At 36.9% G+C, this 19,326-nt stretch overlaps 1 protein-coding gene across 2 annotated transcripts in view; it reads right to left on the reverse strand.

Moving 5' to 3' along the window:
• The window catches only part of ppp2r3a (protein phosphatase 2, regulatory subunit B'', alpha), a 105,399-nt gene that overhangs the window by 66,905 nt on the left and 19,168 nt on the right, over positions 1–19,326 (reverse strand). The window contains exon 2 of one of the 2 annotated variants that reach the window (XM_088613974.1): positions 10,878–10,950. The exons of the other annotated variant lie outside the window; for it this stretch is intronic. The gene's annotated coding sequence lies outside the window, so the exon portion shown is untranslated. The remainder of the gene's footprint in view (positions 1–10,877; positions 10,951–19,326) is intronic. 2 annotated transcript variants of the gene reach the window in all.

Consider the following 19,326-nt stretch of genomic DNA (forward strand, 5'->3'; position numbering starts at 1 on the left):
CTGTTTATTTTAAAATAAAAAAGACACAAACAGGAAATGTATCTACTTAACTGCTAGTGTTACAAAAGCACACATTAAATGAGACGTTCTGTACATTGTGAAAACATGCTTAAAAATACTACTTGCAAACTCAAAACCTAATTTATATATCCATAAATACAGTGGTATTGTGAACGTATTCTCTCCTTGCCAAGATCATCACATTTTAATTAATTACAATAACCGAAAAATACCATTTTTACTGAAAATGTAATGATCAAACTGAACAGTATTTGATGCAAAGGAGCTTGAATATCCATAAAACTTGCAAAGAAGAAAAACAAAGTGAAATTTATGGACTACATTTATTCACTTCCCCAAGTCAGTTATTGATGGAAGCACCTTTGGCAAAAGTTAAAGATGTCAGTATTTATGTATAAATACCAAAACCAGCTTTGCAGAGTGGGATGGTGTAATTTTGTCCATTCTGACCTTTGGTCAAATATGTGCAGTATAACTCATTTGAGATTAAAGATTAAATCTTTTTTTTAAAACACTTCTTTCTTGCCACTCACCCACACAAAACCATTTTGTGTAGAGACCAGGATATTGTTAATATATGAACAGTTGCTCAGACACAGAACTTTGCAAGTCTCTCAATGTCACAGTCGGCTTCATAGTGAATTATTACATGAGTAAATAAAGATCATGAACAGAGATTTCCATGTAGGGAACTATGGGAACTAGCATCGAAAGCTGAGAACTGCAGACACGTCTTCACCCAAAGGTGAAGAGCTTGGAATTGTGGGAGCATGTGGGAGCACGGCATAAACTATCCTAGAAATGTTGTTGATAATTGATATGGCTCCTTTCAAAAAATGACTGGAAGAGATCCTTGGATCAATTAGCTATGAACTACCAAATGGCTTTGTCTCATTTATGAGTGTTCTCATGTTCTTAATATGTTCCATATCACACATCACACGAATCCCAGGTACTTCTCTCGCGATTATTTCATAAAATAATACAATAATGGCAGATCAGACTGAAACTTGACTAATGGTATAGTTTTCACAGCTACTTGAAGTTAAATCTGATCAACTGTAGAGAGTAAAAATAGACATTTTATGATGCAGTATACATCTCCCACCCATCTATTGTATCCCCTGGGAATTTAATGTGACAGCTGCTCAGTGGCCATCAGATGCACATGACACTGTGATAGTGGCTACAAGTAAAATGAACCTACAATAAGACTATATAACACATATGTAAAAATGCGCATTACCTGTGCATTTACTGTTGCATTTTAGATTAAAGCCCGAATTGCTTATTGTATAGTCACTACATTAAATATATTTTAAGAAACCAAAAAACAACTAGGTATTTACAGGACAGGTTTGCTGTATCTCTGTCTGTGATCATCACTACATCAGCCTGATGTCCTGGCAGAGGGTCAGGTCTATAATAAATTCAGCACTGGAATAAATATTCAGGACTCAGTGTGTCGCCTTCATGTGCTGACACCCCACTGTTCCACTGACTGGCCTATGAAGTAGAAGATGAGGTCTGGAGTTTCACATGAATCAGTGAGAGGGAATGATCCAGTTGCTATTAAAAGGACTGACTTTTGGAACCCTGAGAGGGAGGAACCAACACAGAGCAATGCACCAAATTTCTTAAAAGTCTGATATGCTTCAGGGAGCCTGGGTTCAAGAACAGAGCTAGTGTAGCAAGTTAAATGGCTTCCTTTTCTGAGCCTGTGGCATTTGGCATAGCACCAGCAGTAAAGCATTCAGTCTAAAGATAAAAGAGGCCATGGATTACCCTGGGCATAATTACCCACTAGTAAAAATGCATAAAAAGGCACCAGGATACAGCTCAAGTGAGAACAAGCAACAACAGACACCAAGAACTCAAGTGGAAATAGATGGAAAAAAATGACAAAAAAAACTCCAATTCCTCTACTGCTGCTTATTAATTCACTAAATTAAAGGAGAACTGCAGTCACAATTTCTCAAACCAGTTATTAAATCTCAGAAACTAAATAAATTCATTAACGTTAAATAAACATTTGACAAATTTCAAATTAACCACAAAATTGTGAACTTGGTGAAAATACTATATGGCGCCATGTTGTCGCAAACCCCTGGTCTTGCCACAGTCGAGAATGTGAGTTCCCACAAATTGTGATGTGAAGCGGTCCTTCCTGCTCACTAGTCACTGTGCTGACTAACGTAATGTGATGAACGAGTGAATAAGTACAGGTTGTGCAGGAGACATTTCACCACAGAAATGTTCCAACGTGATATGCATTCAGAGTTAACAAGGAGTATCCGTCAGCAAAACCATCTCGAAATCGAGAGCTATATTTCTATTGGATCAAAAGAGATGTACTCACAAGCCTGCTTGTTTACAATGTAAAAAGGCCGCAACACGTCACTGGAAGTTTTGTTGCCTTGTTCCGAATCGCAGAATAAATATGGCTCTGTGCATACCTGGAAATGTAGTCTATTTTGTGACGTAAACTGGAGGTTTTACAAGTTACTGTGTACATTTTACTTTTATCGTGGTTTGAATGCATCATCAATGCTGATTCTTTCTAACCCTGAAATATAAAAATAGCTTTGTAGTTCCACTTTAATTGAAGGTGTTTATTGAGGTGGAACTTTACAAGTAGATCCAATACTCAGATGGAAATCAAGTCTGTTCTAAAATGTCTCACTTGGGTTCATACTATTACAGAGTAACATATAACCTTAACAATAAAATAAAACTTGAGAGGCATCTAGCCCTTCCTCAAACATTCCCTGTTAAACCCAAAGGGCAGAAATACATGCTGTTTGAATGGGAATACAGGAATCCATCTAGCCTCTTCACCCCTGGTCAATCTCTACAATAAGCAGACAGTTTAGCTGTCCAATCCATTTCATTTGACAAACAGAGACACGTGGCATTAATACGTTTTGGAATATTGATCATTTGAGGCTTGACTTTAATCTCACTCTGGAGATTAAAGGCTTCAGACCCCCCCAGCTTTGGAATGATTCAATATATCTACAGTATCTTAAACTGAGGGATTATATTAACATTTCATGAGAACTTGCAATAATAACTTTAAATTACCTGACATCTGGTTTTAATAATCAGATAAAAAAAATAGCCTGATGTATTAAATGATCTTCTGAACTCATGTTAAATCATGTACAAGCTTTCAACAAGACATTGGCCTTTATGCATCATAGTGGGTTGGAGCTACCATGACATATATCCAAGCCATTGCTCTTTTTTATTGCTGGGCAGTGCTCATCTTATTTATACAGTACTGCATGAATGAACTTACTTTTACATATGCTCATCTAAAATTAAATTAGACAAGGCAAAAACAATTGTACAAGAAAAAAACATCGACTTCAAGCTGAGAAAAAATGCCATCTGAAATTTCTATAACAATATAGAAAATCAAAACTCGTCTATACAGGCGATTCTAATTTATTTTGCTCAGAAAAGGAATAAAGATAGCAAATCTGAATCTGAATCTAAAATTGGCTGTCATGCATTTACAATTCCACTGAGGTTTAATATGCATTTCATTTCTAACTACATAGAAGAAATCACATGGAAGAGGCAGATGAAGAATGTGGGCATTCTAACAATCACCTAATGTACCACAGCCCCAGCCTTATTAAAAATCCAGCCTCAAAGCAAAACACATGAAATATTGCTCCTATAATCTCTGCATTGGCTCTTTGATATATTCCCTGTGTATAACACAATGTCTGACTGGCTACCCGTAGGAGCATAGCATTAAGGGTCTTACCAATTGCCAGATTTAAACAGGAGCAGTTGTCAGGTCAGCACTGTTTAATTACATAATACAGTCTATCAATGAGCTTTAATGAAGAGACCATTAAACACTTGCGGTATGTTCACGGCACAGATGTAAAAAGTTTCCTATGCAATCTCGAAGAAGATGGACTTTTGTTAGTTCTTTCTAACTATTGTTACCATCCCTAAACCTACCCAGTACAAGAAAGCAAAAGTTCAGGGAATTAACTTGTTCACTTTTCCCAGTCCCACTCCACAGGTTAAAACACCCAGGAAAAATGGTAAGCAATTTTGTGATTTACATAAAATATGAATAAAAGGACAGACACCTTGATAATGTTAACAGAAGACCTTTCCAAACTCTGTGATCAATAGTATGGTAACTCCCTGTGTTAAAAGTCTTACAGGCAAAAGAGTAGCTGTTAAGCTCAGCTGCTTTTGAAACTATTTGCGTGAGCAATGTGGGTCACTAGGGGTAACTATCGAGCAGTAATACCAAGCAACATATCCTGGCAGACTTGTACAGACCTTGGCTGTTAAGCATCACTGCTTCCAAGTTATTTTTGAAGTCCCACTTTTAATAAAGACCCATGTTTATAATCTATTCTTAGTTTGTGTTTGGACATGTGATTCCCTTATTGGACTGCAGGCCTTGCACGTCGAGATGCAGCATTCACTAAATGTGCCCCTCAGCTGTTTGACAGAGACAGAATGGCTCCACTTTATATGACAGCCAGGCCCATGACAGTGACACCTGTCTCTCAGAGTGATCTGTGATTAGGAATTCAAAATTAATTTAATCCCAAAGCCTTTAATCCAGGAAACATGGGTGCAAACTTGGCTTTACTGCTGGAAAACTGTTGAGGAGACCTTTTTGACATGCAGTATAGTCACACTGATTTCAATGGGCACGTTCTGATACTGAAGAAAAAATGCTGATATCTGGAGGACTTTGTACAAAATGAAATGGAAACGTATGAAAGAGCAATATGAAAAACACATTGTGAAAAATGCACATGCTATTTTTCAACATGTTAAGAAATAAAGTTATTAAAAGCGTAGATTTTAGAGTATTGTGCATCTTCCCTTTTGGCCTCTGCAAACTGTCTCCAGAGCAAGTGGTCAGCAATTCATTTTAACATCTTACAGGACAGTCATGTGGGAGAAGCACAGCAGCTCATCATAAATGGGTGAACTTCAAATGGAAACATGCTGCAATCTCTTGTGCAGAATGAAGCAAATATAGCTACAAAAATATCAAACCATAGAAGAGTGTGAATATTACATTTGGAAAAGAAAATGGTAAAATGCCTTCCTAAAAAGGAAGAAAAAGCCCAAGCATATTGAATTGCATAAAGTCCAACAGGTTCGTGACGCATTTCTGGTCAGTTGCCTCACAAACTCAATTGACACAAAAAAAAAAAATCCAAACTTGGATGGTCATAACTTTCTAAGAGGAGAAGTCTTAAAACAAAACAAACCATATCCATATATGCCTTTGGAGTCTCTCAATGAACTTGTAAGATTATTTATTTAATTCAAGTTCTGATCATCGGTGAAAGAAAGTGGAGAGCTGCACGCACAGTCTTGGTCTAGGTGTTTGAAGTGCTGCAGTGAATTTTTTCATCATGCAGCTCAGGAATTCTGAAAAAGCCCTGTCATTGGTTTACTTTAAGCTCGCTTTTCTTTGCCAGAGAATGTCTAATTGATTTGTAAAGGCAGTATAAAGCACAGGCAGCACAACTTAGTCTCCTTATGTACCACAGAGAAGACATACACTACACAAAACAGAACTTCAAAACACCCTGTTGCAGATGCATCGTAATTTGAGGTCTTCCTTTGTTTTCATGGGTCCTGAAACTATGGGTCAGGACCCTAAGCAGGTGGTGGGGCAGAGGCAGTTCTGAATCTGCATGTCCTGTTGGAGCATCTGATCCTGTAGTGTGTGCCACTTTGTGTGTGGGGAAAGTCTAGGCCACTATAATTCACAGGGAAGTCACTCTCCATGTCCACTTTCCAGAAAGATGGGGTTTGAGAATGCAGTAAGCTATTATTGTGGGTCATCACATCAAGTAGTTATAGCTTGGAACTGAATCTGAATTTGCACAGGACACTAAACAACAGCAGTACAAGAAACTAATTAGGGATGAATCATCATTAGGTGAAGTGTTGTCAATTGATAATCACAGTTTAATTGCCCTTTTTACCAGGTATCCAAGCAAAAAAAAAAGCACCACCAAGCTAAAAACCTAACCTAACACTAAGTGTAAAAAATCTATGATTCTCAAATTGCTTGAATGCTTAGTGGCAATGCACAAAGTTAAACAGGTTAGAGGAAAACTGGTAAAAGGGAGAAAGAAAGTTCATTTAGTTTTTGAAATCAGAATCAACCCAGCCACACTGAATGTAGGTGTGTTTTATTCAGCTCAGCTACTTATTTACCTATTTCTTGCTATAGTAAAGATTTCTATAGCTTTCTTGAACTATATCATGTGTCCCACTGTCTTTTGTCTCCTGAACATAGTCTAGCCTTTTATAATTGAAAACACTACAGTTTTAACTTGAAAAGCCAGAGAAGAATGGTTATCCATCATGGGTATGTTTAATTGGCTTTCATATTGAATTTCATAAATATACTATGGTTCTTGACTTCATTTAAATACTCTACAATACATTGTCACATATAAAAAAAGAAATCTGCGTTTGAAGCATGTCAGCATCCAGCAGTCCTGTTTGCCTAACATCAGTGTGACAATGCCAACATCATACAATTAGCCCCAGAAGTTCCTAAATTAAATATCACTTTTATGCCAAAACCTCTATTTGCAAAGGTCTACTTTCATTAAAACAAAAGTTTCATTTTTTTAGGGGAATGTTAAGCTGCTGCAGAGAACGAGTGCTATACTGTGGCTAACTACAATTTAACATCTGGATCCGATCACTTCATTTGACAGCTGTTTAGTGTTAAAATATGTGCATATCTTTAGTTCACTGTATAATAAATTAAAAAATGTTCTTAAAAATGTTTGGTGAAAACTGCAATTCTTAGCCAGCTTCATTAAAACCATTAAAATCGAGGCCTTTGTGAAATTGATTAAATATATGTTTATGCACAGACTTGGTAATTACTGCCTGTACTAACATACAGATATCAAACATGGGTCACATGTCACAAAAACTCCTGATAACCCAAAGAGGTAGAAACCATGCACTTTCAGATCAGCAGGAAGAGACAAAAAAATGGGTTAAAGCACAAAAAGTGACATCGCTTGAGGAGGAGGAGGAGGGCAATGAGCAGAGGCAAAGCCAGAAGGGTGGACCATTACATTACACTAATATAGACCTGGCTCCCAGATGGCTCCCAGATGGCTCCCAAATGGCAGAGAAAAGCCAATGAAGAAGAAGACCTCCCATAAACTGGCATTACAAAATCATTACATGGCAAAATGTATGAATGTGAATGTGGACTGACATCCATAGCACAACTTTGGGGAGATCTTCAGTAAAGGATCAATAAAGGTTGATGATGATAACAACACACGCATATGCATTTACTGTATATACTGTATAACATAACTGGAATGAAATGACAGTCCACAATGCATATTGCTGGATATACCCAAGGCTAGAATCAATTACACTACAATACAGTGTATTACAACCACAGTTACCAATTACTAGAAAGCAGACCTGGCAATTACTAATCCTTGTGGCCAACTATGTGAGTAACTACCCACTATCTCGGATTCCCCCAAGTCACTCAAAAAAAAAGATGAGCACAGAGAAGTTCAAAGTTGTGGATCACACCCTTCAGAAAGGGAAGACAGAATCAACTGGCCTATCTGTGCCGTGCACGGAAAGAGTCAGACTATGCTTTGTAGAAATAAAAACATGAACACTTTTTAAATATTTCAAAATATAATAAGTGAAGACTAACATTTAAAGCCAGTAATCCCAAATGTAAGTTGCGTACCAATCAAAGGGCTAGTGCTCTTTGGGTCCCTAATTAAACTTGATGAAATTCGGCAACTTCTTTTTTACCATGCGATTACGTCTTCAGAATACATTATTGCAGTATGTGTACACCTAATTACTATAATACTACAGGTGTGCACAATGTATTTACTAGAACATGTTTCTACTTAAAGTTTGAAATTTGGAATGACAGATTTTCACCGCTAACATCTATAATTGCAGGCCTTGGAACTGAAACAAGGTATCACACAGGTGAAGCAGTTCAGTCCTTTGATTTAGGAGTCAATGATACTAATATTTAAGCTCTCACTTTGCTAGCCTCTGACCACCAGTGAACACCACCCTACATCAGCCGCTGCAGTAATGCTTCCACAGAGACATTTGCACAGTAGCAAGAATTTGTCTCCCATTACTTTGTGTTCATTCTGGAGACTTGGAAGTGTCATCTCAAGGACACCAAGACACATTACTTTGACATGAAGAAAGGCAAATGGAGACCAAACTTTTAGGCATTTGAATTACAACAATCTCTGACTGAAGCTACATCAACATCTCTTGGCCTTTTTAAATTGACATTTCTCACAGACTATATACTCTGTTAGAGCTGCCTCAAACGGTGGAGAAAAACTGTCAACCTCCTTCATATAATTAAACCCCACCTAAAACTCTAACCCTAAGCCCTTCTCACAATGACTCAGTTTTCATTTAATTCAACTCCCCACTGCTTTGGTGCAATGTTTCACAAATGCTGCACCCAACATGAGTGAGATATACAAAAGGGGGCCTTTTTTTTTGCTCATATCACCTGAATCGACTAGAAAGAAAGTGGAAATTAATTATGTCATCTCTGCTTCTGAGCCAGACTAAAACAGTAACACACAGAGATTTTTGTTTTGTTTTTCTCTCTTGTTAAATTTCACATCAGTGCCTCCATTTATTCTCTCCCAGGAGGCCTGGCAGTTCAGACAACCAGAGTAAAAAATTACAGTGTGCATGTTTTTTGTTTGGCTTTTTTTCCAGGAGTTTAATTATGGGATGGCAGGGTAAGTGTTTTACCATGTCGTCTGTGAGAACTCCAGGGAGTGTCACAGCTCAGTTTGGGCTTTCATATGGAAATACAGTGTCCTCCTGCGCAAAGCACATCTGAGCTACAACTGGCTGATGGGAAGCCATTGATTTATAATTCATACGCTCTAGTCCCCAAAATGAGAAAATTTGTATTTTTTATAGCCGCGGCTGCACAATTAAGGGCGGTGGGGGCTCTGTTTTAATGACATGCTACCTAGATTGGGAGGAGAGAAAGATCCTTGATACAGTATATGCACTTTGCCTGCAGTTGCAAAAGTCCTGTGTGCAAGGCACACTCATTCCTGCCACTTCATCATAAAACACAGTTTGCACAACAGGAGGAACGTATGGACTGTACACAGTATATGAACACAGATGACAACACCATAAGAAAGCAAAATGTAATATTTCCTCAGTGGCTCGAGCAGTAAAAAAATGGCTTTAAATGGAAACAGTGGTTGAGCCCTGTGGTCCAGACATCACTCAACCAGGGCAGGGTCAGTAGCCAAATGTGACCAAGATTCCCCCAAGTGGTGAGAATCGTGGTTACTAGCAGAAACCTGCACTTAGTTGAATGTATTGACTTGATTAGCAGGTTGTAAAATGATGCATTTACATCTAAACTATTTCCGATTTGCACATTTAGGTGTGCTGGAGAAAGATGTACTGTGTCAGGGGCTTAAGAAGTTCAGGAACAGCAATGTTATGATCTTCTAGTATCTCTAGAGAAGCAAATTGCAGATATTTCGTTTTCAGTTCTTTTCCAGCCTGGAAATGGGAAAAATATATATCTGATTAATTAAAAGACAGAAGTGTCAGTCTTAAGTGCATATGTATACAAGATATTAATAGTCTTTATTCATCGGAAACGTATTTGGTTCATGTTAAATGTTAAAGCTGAACTCCAATTAATTAGATTTAAAAATGGACAAAGGACACATTCTTACATCTAAGGGTGTTGCAAATTCTATGCACAGCAAACTTTTCAGGATCCTAAGGCTAACGTGACTCTGAATTTCCTGTTTTCCATATTATTAGTAGATGCATTCTATGCTTACTGCATGATGCCTCACTAGGGTCTCATAACTGGCACAGCGGCAGATCTAGTAAAGCAATCAGGAAGGCCTTAAGCCTCTCACATCTCAATTGGCGCTTTAATGAACAATGGATGAAATATGTTTAAGATTAACTCCTCAAGAAAACGGGCCACCATTGTGAATGAAGCACTTCTTCTGTTGTTGCTCCAGCTTCAGCTCCTAAAAGGCAATGTCACCATGGAAATTCTCAGTAAACACATCTATTTTTTTTTCCTTTTCTTCAACATAACCAATGCTGGTATTCAGGGGACTCCTCGAGAAGAACACACCCATGATGGAAAAAAATGGAGATTTCTCTTTGTGGAAATTACACAAGCAATTCAGTACCGCAGAAACATAGGCAACATACAGTATAGAAAGGGAGTGTGTTTTTCCATTTAATACAAATATTTCAAAATAAAATCTGGAAGATTTTGTAGACCTGGTTTAACTCATTTTTAAAGTATGAGCTGTTCCATTTTAACATGGACCACACCCACTCACTTCTCATGGAATTAGCAGAGCAGCTACGTTTTGCAGCATCCTGAAACACATCAAAATCTACTGGATGTTTTACTGCTTTGTCATAATGCAAGAAGAAGGTGTCTTGATTAATAGTAAGGATTATAATTATGGTAAAAAATATTCTTAAATGTATGAGCTCTATGTAATTTATACAACATCACTTACCTTGGGGTCTAAGCAGTTCTATTCAGTGAACGGGGGATTGGAAACAGGTAAAATCATTTTATTCCTCACTGATGCTGATCAAAATCAGCCATGGTGTCATCTATCTAAATACTGTATAGTGGCTGGGAACTACCCACCATACAAGCAATAAATTCTACCAAAAACAAAAAAGGACTTGGATTAGCTAATTTCCTTTAAATCTATTTTTTTCCGGGGGGGGGGGGGGTTAATTGGGGGATAGGGAGGGGTGGTTTTGCTTACCTATTTACAAGAAGGACAGACAAAAAAATGGGTGTCCACATTCCATAACTCCCACACTGCTTTCCACTCAAACCTGAGGAAAAACACAAAACAAGAGGGGAGAGCTACTGTAAATTACATTTTGATTAAAAAAAACGCTCTTTCTCCCAGGCTCTTTTTGTTGTTCCCCAAATGAATACTCGGTTTGCAACTACAATAATTATTTCTATAGCAAATAAGTAACCAATCCACAGCATAGGAACAGCTTTTTATTGTTCATTTCTTAAGCTAGGAAAGTCAGAATTACCACTACAGTACCTGGGGCTTCATTTTACATGTATCCGTGGATACAGGGAAAGAGCATGATGTCTTTTTTTTCAAAATAAATAAATGAAGCTGCTAATGTGTGGTCTGACGCAGGGAGACTAAAATATATATTTTTTTAATCCAGCATGAAAATTATCACCTATGCAGCTGTAAAGGTCTTGGTAGTAACGCTAACAATAATGGATTTCCAAGTATGGTCTGAGGTACAGTACATGAAACTTACTGGACAAGTACTCTAGAGATATCAAGATAAAAGGTCAATTTGACAATTTCCACTAGTTACAAATAATAAATAAAAAGATAAATAGTAAGCAAAATAGTAAAAAGAAATGCTGAAATTATCACCCAGTGATGATGACATAAATTAAACGATTATAATGAAGCTGTGTCTATAACCAAAGGAAAACGAACAATATTAAAAATGTGAAGGCACACAGACACAAATTACACACTCAAAAACTAAAAGAACAAAAAGGCTGCTCTGCTTGCAAAAGCAAGTATTATTTCCTTAAATAAATTAATTTAAAACATGTTATCATTTACCTATTTAAGGTAACAAATGGTATCGCAAACATGAGTATAGATATCAATTTTGTTCAGCTGAATGTATTTCTCTCATAACAGTTTTACTTTAGTCTGCCACTGGCTTACAGAAAAATGTTGAGAATAACTCTGATCACAATTCTCCCACTGTGCCTTTTTTCACTGGAAAGGTTAAATCACAATCAATATTAGGATATTCCTTTGTAAGTATACCTGTATGTTATGATTGATGCTGACTGACACTATTTCTTTCACCATGAAATCTAATAATGGTGCCCATGGTGTATCATAGCACTAACTTATTTATACCGGTCAGGGACAGAACTGCTGCCATTCAATTGCACATAATATGATTATGAAATTTCCCAATTATAATAATAAATCATGAACATTGATAATTATAATTCCAAAATGGAAAACAAACTTTATTTCCTCTCGCAAAACTTTTAAGCTGAAATTTAAAACTTTAGAAATTTTCCTGACATCTTAAAAATATTTTCATAAGAGCATTATGCTAATCATTGAGGCTGAAGAAAGGCAGTATTTAACTTGATCTTTTGAAGTGCTAAACCACAAATCTGCTGTGAATTCATTGTGCTCGTCAGTTCTGTTCTTCAATGCTTAGCTAGCTGTACGTACTGTGAAACAGTGAGGAAAATGACCTAGAAAGAATTTGAAGGATTCGACACAAGAAATGTAATTTATTTAAAGGAAACCTGAGCAATACTGTATATAATATACAGAGATCCATTAAAAATGCAACAAATGAGTATTGGAACCAATAGCGGTTCTGTTTTAATGCCCCTCAGCATGTAAACTGTATATATATAAACAAATGTTTTTAGTGTCTGATGTGCACTTAAATACTATATATATTACACATGCAATAAGTAACTTCAAATTTGTAAACGTATAGCTTTTTAAATACTGGAAACATTTAAAAGAGTAATAAATCTCTCTCTGAATACTGTAATTAATGTAAAATGTGCTTTGCACAGTGGGATTCAGTGTGGAATTTAGCCTTGCTGATCCCTCAATAGAAGAGTAAAGAGAGGAGGCTGGAAAAACATCTCCAGAGGACATTGACTACATAATCAACAATGAAAAGGAAAGAAAATCTCAGTGTTTTTACTTAATGGAGTGTTGCTTGTTTGGATTATTCTGCAGCGTTAAGATGACGCTGTCAAATTCAGGCTGTGATTATGTAATTTGCTCATTTCGTGAAAGGTATTGTAAAGTACAGCTACGTTTTGTCATTTTTCCATATCTGTTTAGTATACACTGTAGTGTATTGACCTGCAATATTAGTATTGAATAACGTTACAAGATCCAAATATATTTTAATGCAAAACTAAACATACTGATGTTTTAAAATGATTTGATTGAATATTTCTCATACTGCTCAGAGAAATATTAGAGAAATAACACCTTTTCTTTCTTTTAATCTATTTCATTTCAATAAAACATTTAATAGTTTTCAGGGATGTATTGGTAAAAAAATATACATTTTAAATAGAAGGTTTTTATTTTAAGTTTTTTGGGAAACTCAATATTTATCCCATACATAGCCACGCAAGTCAGATTTCATATGTACAATGACAACCAGGACAAACTGTTAAACAGTACATACTGTAAACATTCCTCACTGGAAACTGCTTGGCTATTGCTATGAGTGAATTGCAATTCTGCTATATTGCTTTCCTTCTGATTTACATCCTGAAAAGACCATCTACTGTAGTTATTATTTGTGAGATACCCTTTCCTTTCGGTTTTCTGTAAGAGCCTGATATCCTGTCAGTTAAGAAAGTTTATTCTAACACAGCATTTATTACTCTGACCAGCAACTCACTCTTCCAACTCCTTTGAGGTATTTTTTGCATTGCCTTTAAAGGCTCAAATGAATAATTTTACGTTTAAGGAGAAAGTAATAAAAACAACCAATGTTGTGTAATTTAAAACCCAAGGGGAGCCATGATTTTTAGGCAAAGTTTCTGACCAACAGGTTTTGATTCTTCGAATACATTCAGTATTTTAACTACATTATTAAAAACTGCCAAACCAAGGAAAGCAGATTTGAAAGAATTGAAAATGTCCAATTTCTTTTGGAATTTAGCATGCTTCTTCACCCCTGAAAAAATGCATGAAAACCATGGATTATGACCACAACGATACACTTAATCCATGGAAAAAAACAATTTCTAACCACAAACATGCTATATTCATGAAGTTCCATAGACTAATAAGAGCAAATAGTTCTTCAAGGAGGGAGGGTTCTTAGAAACTAAATAAACTCCCCCACAACGATATCTATCTGCATCTCAAAATATCCATATTGCTATATGATCCCATATAATCTTCAGAACTCAGCTAAATGGTCTCAGCAAGCACAATGACCAATCATACTGTGTAGTCTGCAGCTAAATATGAAGAAGCACTAGAATGTGGAAAAATAATCAAGGCTTCTGTAATTCATCGCATATTTTTCCTGGTCAGGATCCAAATCTATGAACTTTGAACGTCTGTTTTTCTTGGCTACTACCACAGCTTGATTTATCAGCACAGGCAGGCAGACGAAACAAGCCATGAGTCTTAAAAGAATCAGCAACTTAATGACATTTACCCTGGGTATTCAAATTCAGAGAAATCCTAAATACACTGGTCTCAAATCTTTCTGCACACAATGGCAGTGTTTACAGTCATTACATCATTCCCTCTTCTGTCAGTATGGTCTGGACAGAAACTATAGGAAATGTGCTGCAAAGTGGTTCTGTTTAACAAAGAGAAATATGCTTTCCTGATGCAAATGGTCTAATTTATAGTGGTATTCGAGAGGGGGGATGTGTATATGTCCATGTCTGCCTATCAATATAGGAAAGAACAAAAAAACCCCAATATGCACTGCTATGAAAATCTTTTAGGCAGAAAATGTGTAAATAACTTGATCATGATCATATGAACATATCATATGAACTTGAACATGATCACAGATTACTCCTTTGTGTCTCATTATACCCTTAGGCAAATTCTCTCTATATAATTATAAATTATAGTATTCATATTATAGTATTATAGTATGTGTAAAGTTCATACCAGAGCCACAAGAGCTCTCTGGGCCAGTGCTTACTCTGATTTCTCTAACATTAAGGGGACTAGAGAGCATGTGACCCCCCCTCCCCTTCGAATGGGACAACAGTCCCTCACAGGATGACCCCTCAGCAAGGATGGTCCCCGCTTACTGTATACAGCTGGGAGGCCTGGAGCAATTGGGGCTAAACCCAAGCGTCTCAAAAGGAAAGAAGCAGGGCCTAAAGTGGAGACTTAAACCCAGAACCCGTGAATCATGAGTCCAAAGTCTTACCTACTGCTCTACACCTTCCTCCAATCACATGTAGTCAGGTTAAATAAACCAGTGCTTAGCGACATGCACTCCAAACTAACATTTTACTTAGTTAACAGCTGCGGTACAAATGTGACGTCCTTTCTGTTATTTGCTTTTTTTTTGGGCACAGCTTCTACACTAAGGACTAATGTGACAATATTCCAGAGAACTGAGTGGAGAGAGTGCCCTGCTTCAGTTTACATGGCAGTTTGTGAGAAAACATTGGCCTTGCCCTCAGAGCCGTCCTGTCCGAGATGTGTTCCTTTGTCACGACACAATGCGCATGATGGGTGGGTAATACGCCACGAAGTCATGACTGAGATGACAATTTCCTACTGCATGTAAGCCCAGCCCATACCGAATATGCTTTGAAATACAACATTGCATTTTAGCCGGAGGAGCATTCCCAATTGCAAGACAAGTCAAAGATGGAATTTCTGTCATTACTCTCTTTTTTTATTGTTTTCCTCAAATCTGGCCACATAAAGCATAAATGAATGGTTAAAAAAGAAACGGCAATGATATGGCTTCAAAATCAAAATCAAAACAAACCTCTCAATGAAATTCCATATTGTGAAATACATAGTATATAGCAGAAGAAAAAATGTAGCACATTCAACTACCCTGCTGATCATAACAATGATATCAAAGGAAAAATGTGTCTCGGTTGGAGAGCTAGTAGATAACTAGTGGTGCAAACTCAAGAGCAGCAGCACCTGTTCAGCCTGGAACACACCAGCACTTAGCATCACGTTACTTTCCTCTGCTTCCAGTTCTGACACCCGGCAGATGATGACACACCAACGCGTCAAACCCTAATTCTCTTTCCATGGTCAATCGCAGAGCAAGCTCTTCCCTTTAACGTGAACCAAAAACTTTTCCCCACTCCTATTCTCCCTCTCATAAAATAAAAATAGAGGTTTCTTGCAAGAAAACCAGAAACAAGAGTGAAGGAGTCAGAAGACAGCATGGTTATTATTAGAGAGCTTATGTCAAAAGAGAAATATAGCAGGTTCGTGACTCTAAGGAATAGAAGGGAGCAGAGAAAATACCAAACCTTGATGAAAGAGTTAGTATGTGACAAGAAATTATTAAAATAGTATTTCAGGATGTCAAAAAACAACTTAGAGGTACAGTTAGAGTTGAGAAGAGAAGATGGTGCAATACACATCCCACTGAGGTTTATTGCTGTCGGCCAATACCAAGCGTCTGTCAAGTAGCACTTTCAACATTTCTGGTGCCGAGTGCTGGATAGATGCGCTGCTCCTACAAGTGAAGCAAAGCAACGCTCCAGTGTGTTGGGGCTTGCAGAAACCCATCACATGAACAAAATGATGCCAGGTGAAGCCAAGCGACGCTAAGCAACGCCCTTGGGTGCCGCGGGCCTTCGCCCTTCCTACCGGCGCTCTTGGCTCAGAGGAGGAGGCAGGCCCAGCGTCTTTGGCTGAAACCACAGTAATTCATATCTACTGCCGTTCCTCAGACACTACCTCTGAATACAGACCTCATCAACAGAAATGGAACATATTCATAACAATTTTAACAACACATACATGGCCCAGTTAGTTGGTTCTACAGTGTTACTAACCTACATCCCTTTTTGATTTTGTGGCTGTTTTGCTCTAGAGCTTTGAAGCCCGTTGTTTTTATTTTTGAGTGTATAAAACACCTCCCCCCAAGGGAGGTTTCTCACTTGCACTCCTAGTTGCCAACATATCCAGGCCTGTAATCAACTGAGAGCCTCGACAACAATGAACTCCAGGTTAGCCTATGTATAATCACATTAAGCGCTCTTCTATCTGACACTGACATTATAGTTTGCATTAACACAACTCAGTCGGTATTCATTATGTATCCAATGAATGAATACTGATGTACGCCTTAAAAACACTAATGGATGTTATTATAGAGCGTTGCTAGGTGAGGATGTTAATTGGGTGTGACGGTGGTTCTGGGTAATTTATTTACATGCGTTCAGTGCTCCCTAGGGCTAATTAGCCCAGTATAGCATGAACAGCTATTGAAAAAACTTACCTGTGGGTACAACAATATTTAATCTCACCAGTCCTTAACATAAGGCCAACTAAAGCACACACAGAAAATAGCTTAATTAATAAAAAAAACACATTCTAAATCATTGGAGAAAAGACGGTAAAATTGTGCTCTCTTTGACGTTTAGTAGACCCCAACTAATGTAGTGTCCTAATTTTGTTTAGAGACTGAAGATCCGGTGAATAAGTAATTTAATATTACATTTTGCTTTAATTAAGACTCCATTAAAGAATTTTACCTTCTGTACTGATTTTGCCACACTATGATTAATTATCTCATTTGAATAACACAGCTAGGCAAGACCAGATTGTTATTCTGTAGGTGTTCTGGTTGCATTTCATCATAGTTAATCAACCTGAAATGAATTTCAAATGCAAGGAAAAAAAACAGAAGTTTGCAGCAATCAACAAAAAGTTATTTTCTATTGAAAAGGTCTACGTGACAATGAATGTATATAAAAATAAATATTTATAATGACAGACTGTAAATTACAAAGACAATGAAACTTTAAAAATCCAGAATTATATTTCACTAAACATTTATGCTCTTATATGAAGAAAATGCTGCTACTGTACAGTGACAGCAGTGTGGAGATGGTGTTAGCTACAGAAAGCGTATGTGAAATCTATTGTACTGTATGTCCATCAAGAATTTCTTTAAGATGACATACTTTAGACTACTGTATTTTTATGTTTTAGGTTCTGATAATAACGTACAGTACAGCGTGAAAATACAGTCACTACAAAAACCTTAGGACTAACATTCTTTAAAGAAATTTGTATGACCATTTCATTGGTCTCCAATCTAAAATCTTCTCAAGCAAATGATGAAAAATACACCAAATACGAAAATAAAGTTTCCAAACTAGAGTAGTCCATTCAGCCATCTATGTGGATGTGGTTTAGAGCAATTAATTGATTTGAGGATATATTAACACTTCTGTTACTGGCTTTAACTTTGACAACATGAAGACCACCCACAGTATGGACGTTCTCAATGCCTTTGACAAATTTCAATCCTTTAATCAGTTGTAGTAAGTCTTCCCTGCTCAAATATTTGGTTTTCTTAGTCTGTCAGAGTAGGACATGCATTTCTGGAAATGTACCTGGTCTGCTTCCAAAGCAGAAATATATTTTTTGTAGCATGGCTTTTTTTGTAGGTGGCCAAAAGTCTACACAATGTTCAAAATGTGGTTACTATAGCATTGTACAATTTTAACATAACATCCCATAACACAACAGCAATTCTGTGCTTTCAACTATTGATTCTACTATTTTTCTTACTGTTTTTGTATTATTTTTACACAGACTAGAATCTAGTAATGAAAATTATGTTTTTAACATAAACAGCTAAGTCTTTCACAGGTATCTTGTCCAAACCGTTTCCCATTTTATATTAAGTTCACATTTTTGTGACCTGCATGTAACACTCTGCACTGATCTACATCAAATGCCATCTGCCGGGTTTTTTCTTGATATCTATCTAAATCTTCTTGAATTTCCTTTGCATGTTAAAATTATGTGCATTTTGCATCATTCAATACAGTTTTCATCCAGTGCTTTTCTATTGCTTTGAAATATAAATATTAGGAGCAAAAACTCCTGGATCTGATCCAGACCTGTATAAAATAGGTAAATTGGACACAAGATTTTATATTTTGCCAGGAATGCTGTATATGCTCATGATTTTAAGTTGAGCTACATTTGACTGGAACTCGCTCATCCTAACAAAGATAATGAAGTTTCGCACTTCAGCACAGCTGCTGACTTGCCATCTATGATAATGAGGTTAAGAATCACACTTCACAGGAGAAGAGCAAGTAAATATTCTAGCTTTAGCTCAAAGACATGGATGAAAATTTTCAACTGTTTTTTTCTCCTCAAAAGAGCATAGATCTACCAAGTGGTATAAAGATTTATGTGAGCAATGGATTACATCTTTGGCAATTTATTATTGTCTTACCTACTGCGTGTGTATCTGTTTAGTTCAATTTAAAATATTTGAGATCTCAGCAATTCAGGATTCAGTTTTTAATGCCTACTTGAGAAAAATGCAGGTCATGTTTTCAGAGTTCAAGTATGTTGTCAATAACGTACTTTTAGGTAAAATCAGAGGACTCCCTCTATCACATCTACTCCTCCATGCTCAAATATTATGAGATATATTCCA

This window comes from Lepisosteus platostomus, chromosome 2, assembly GCF_059453375.1.
Source record: "Lepisosteus platostomus isolate fLepPlt1 chromosome 2, fLepPlt1.hap1, whole genome shotgun sequence".
Lineage (NCBI taxonomy): Eukaryota > Metazoa > Chordata > Actinopteri > Semionotiformes > Lepisosteidae > Lepisosteus > Lepisosteus platostomus.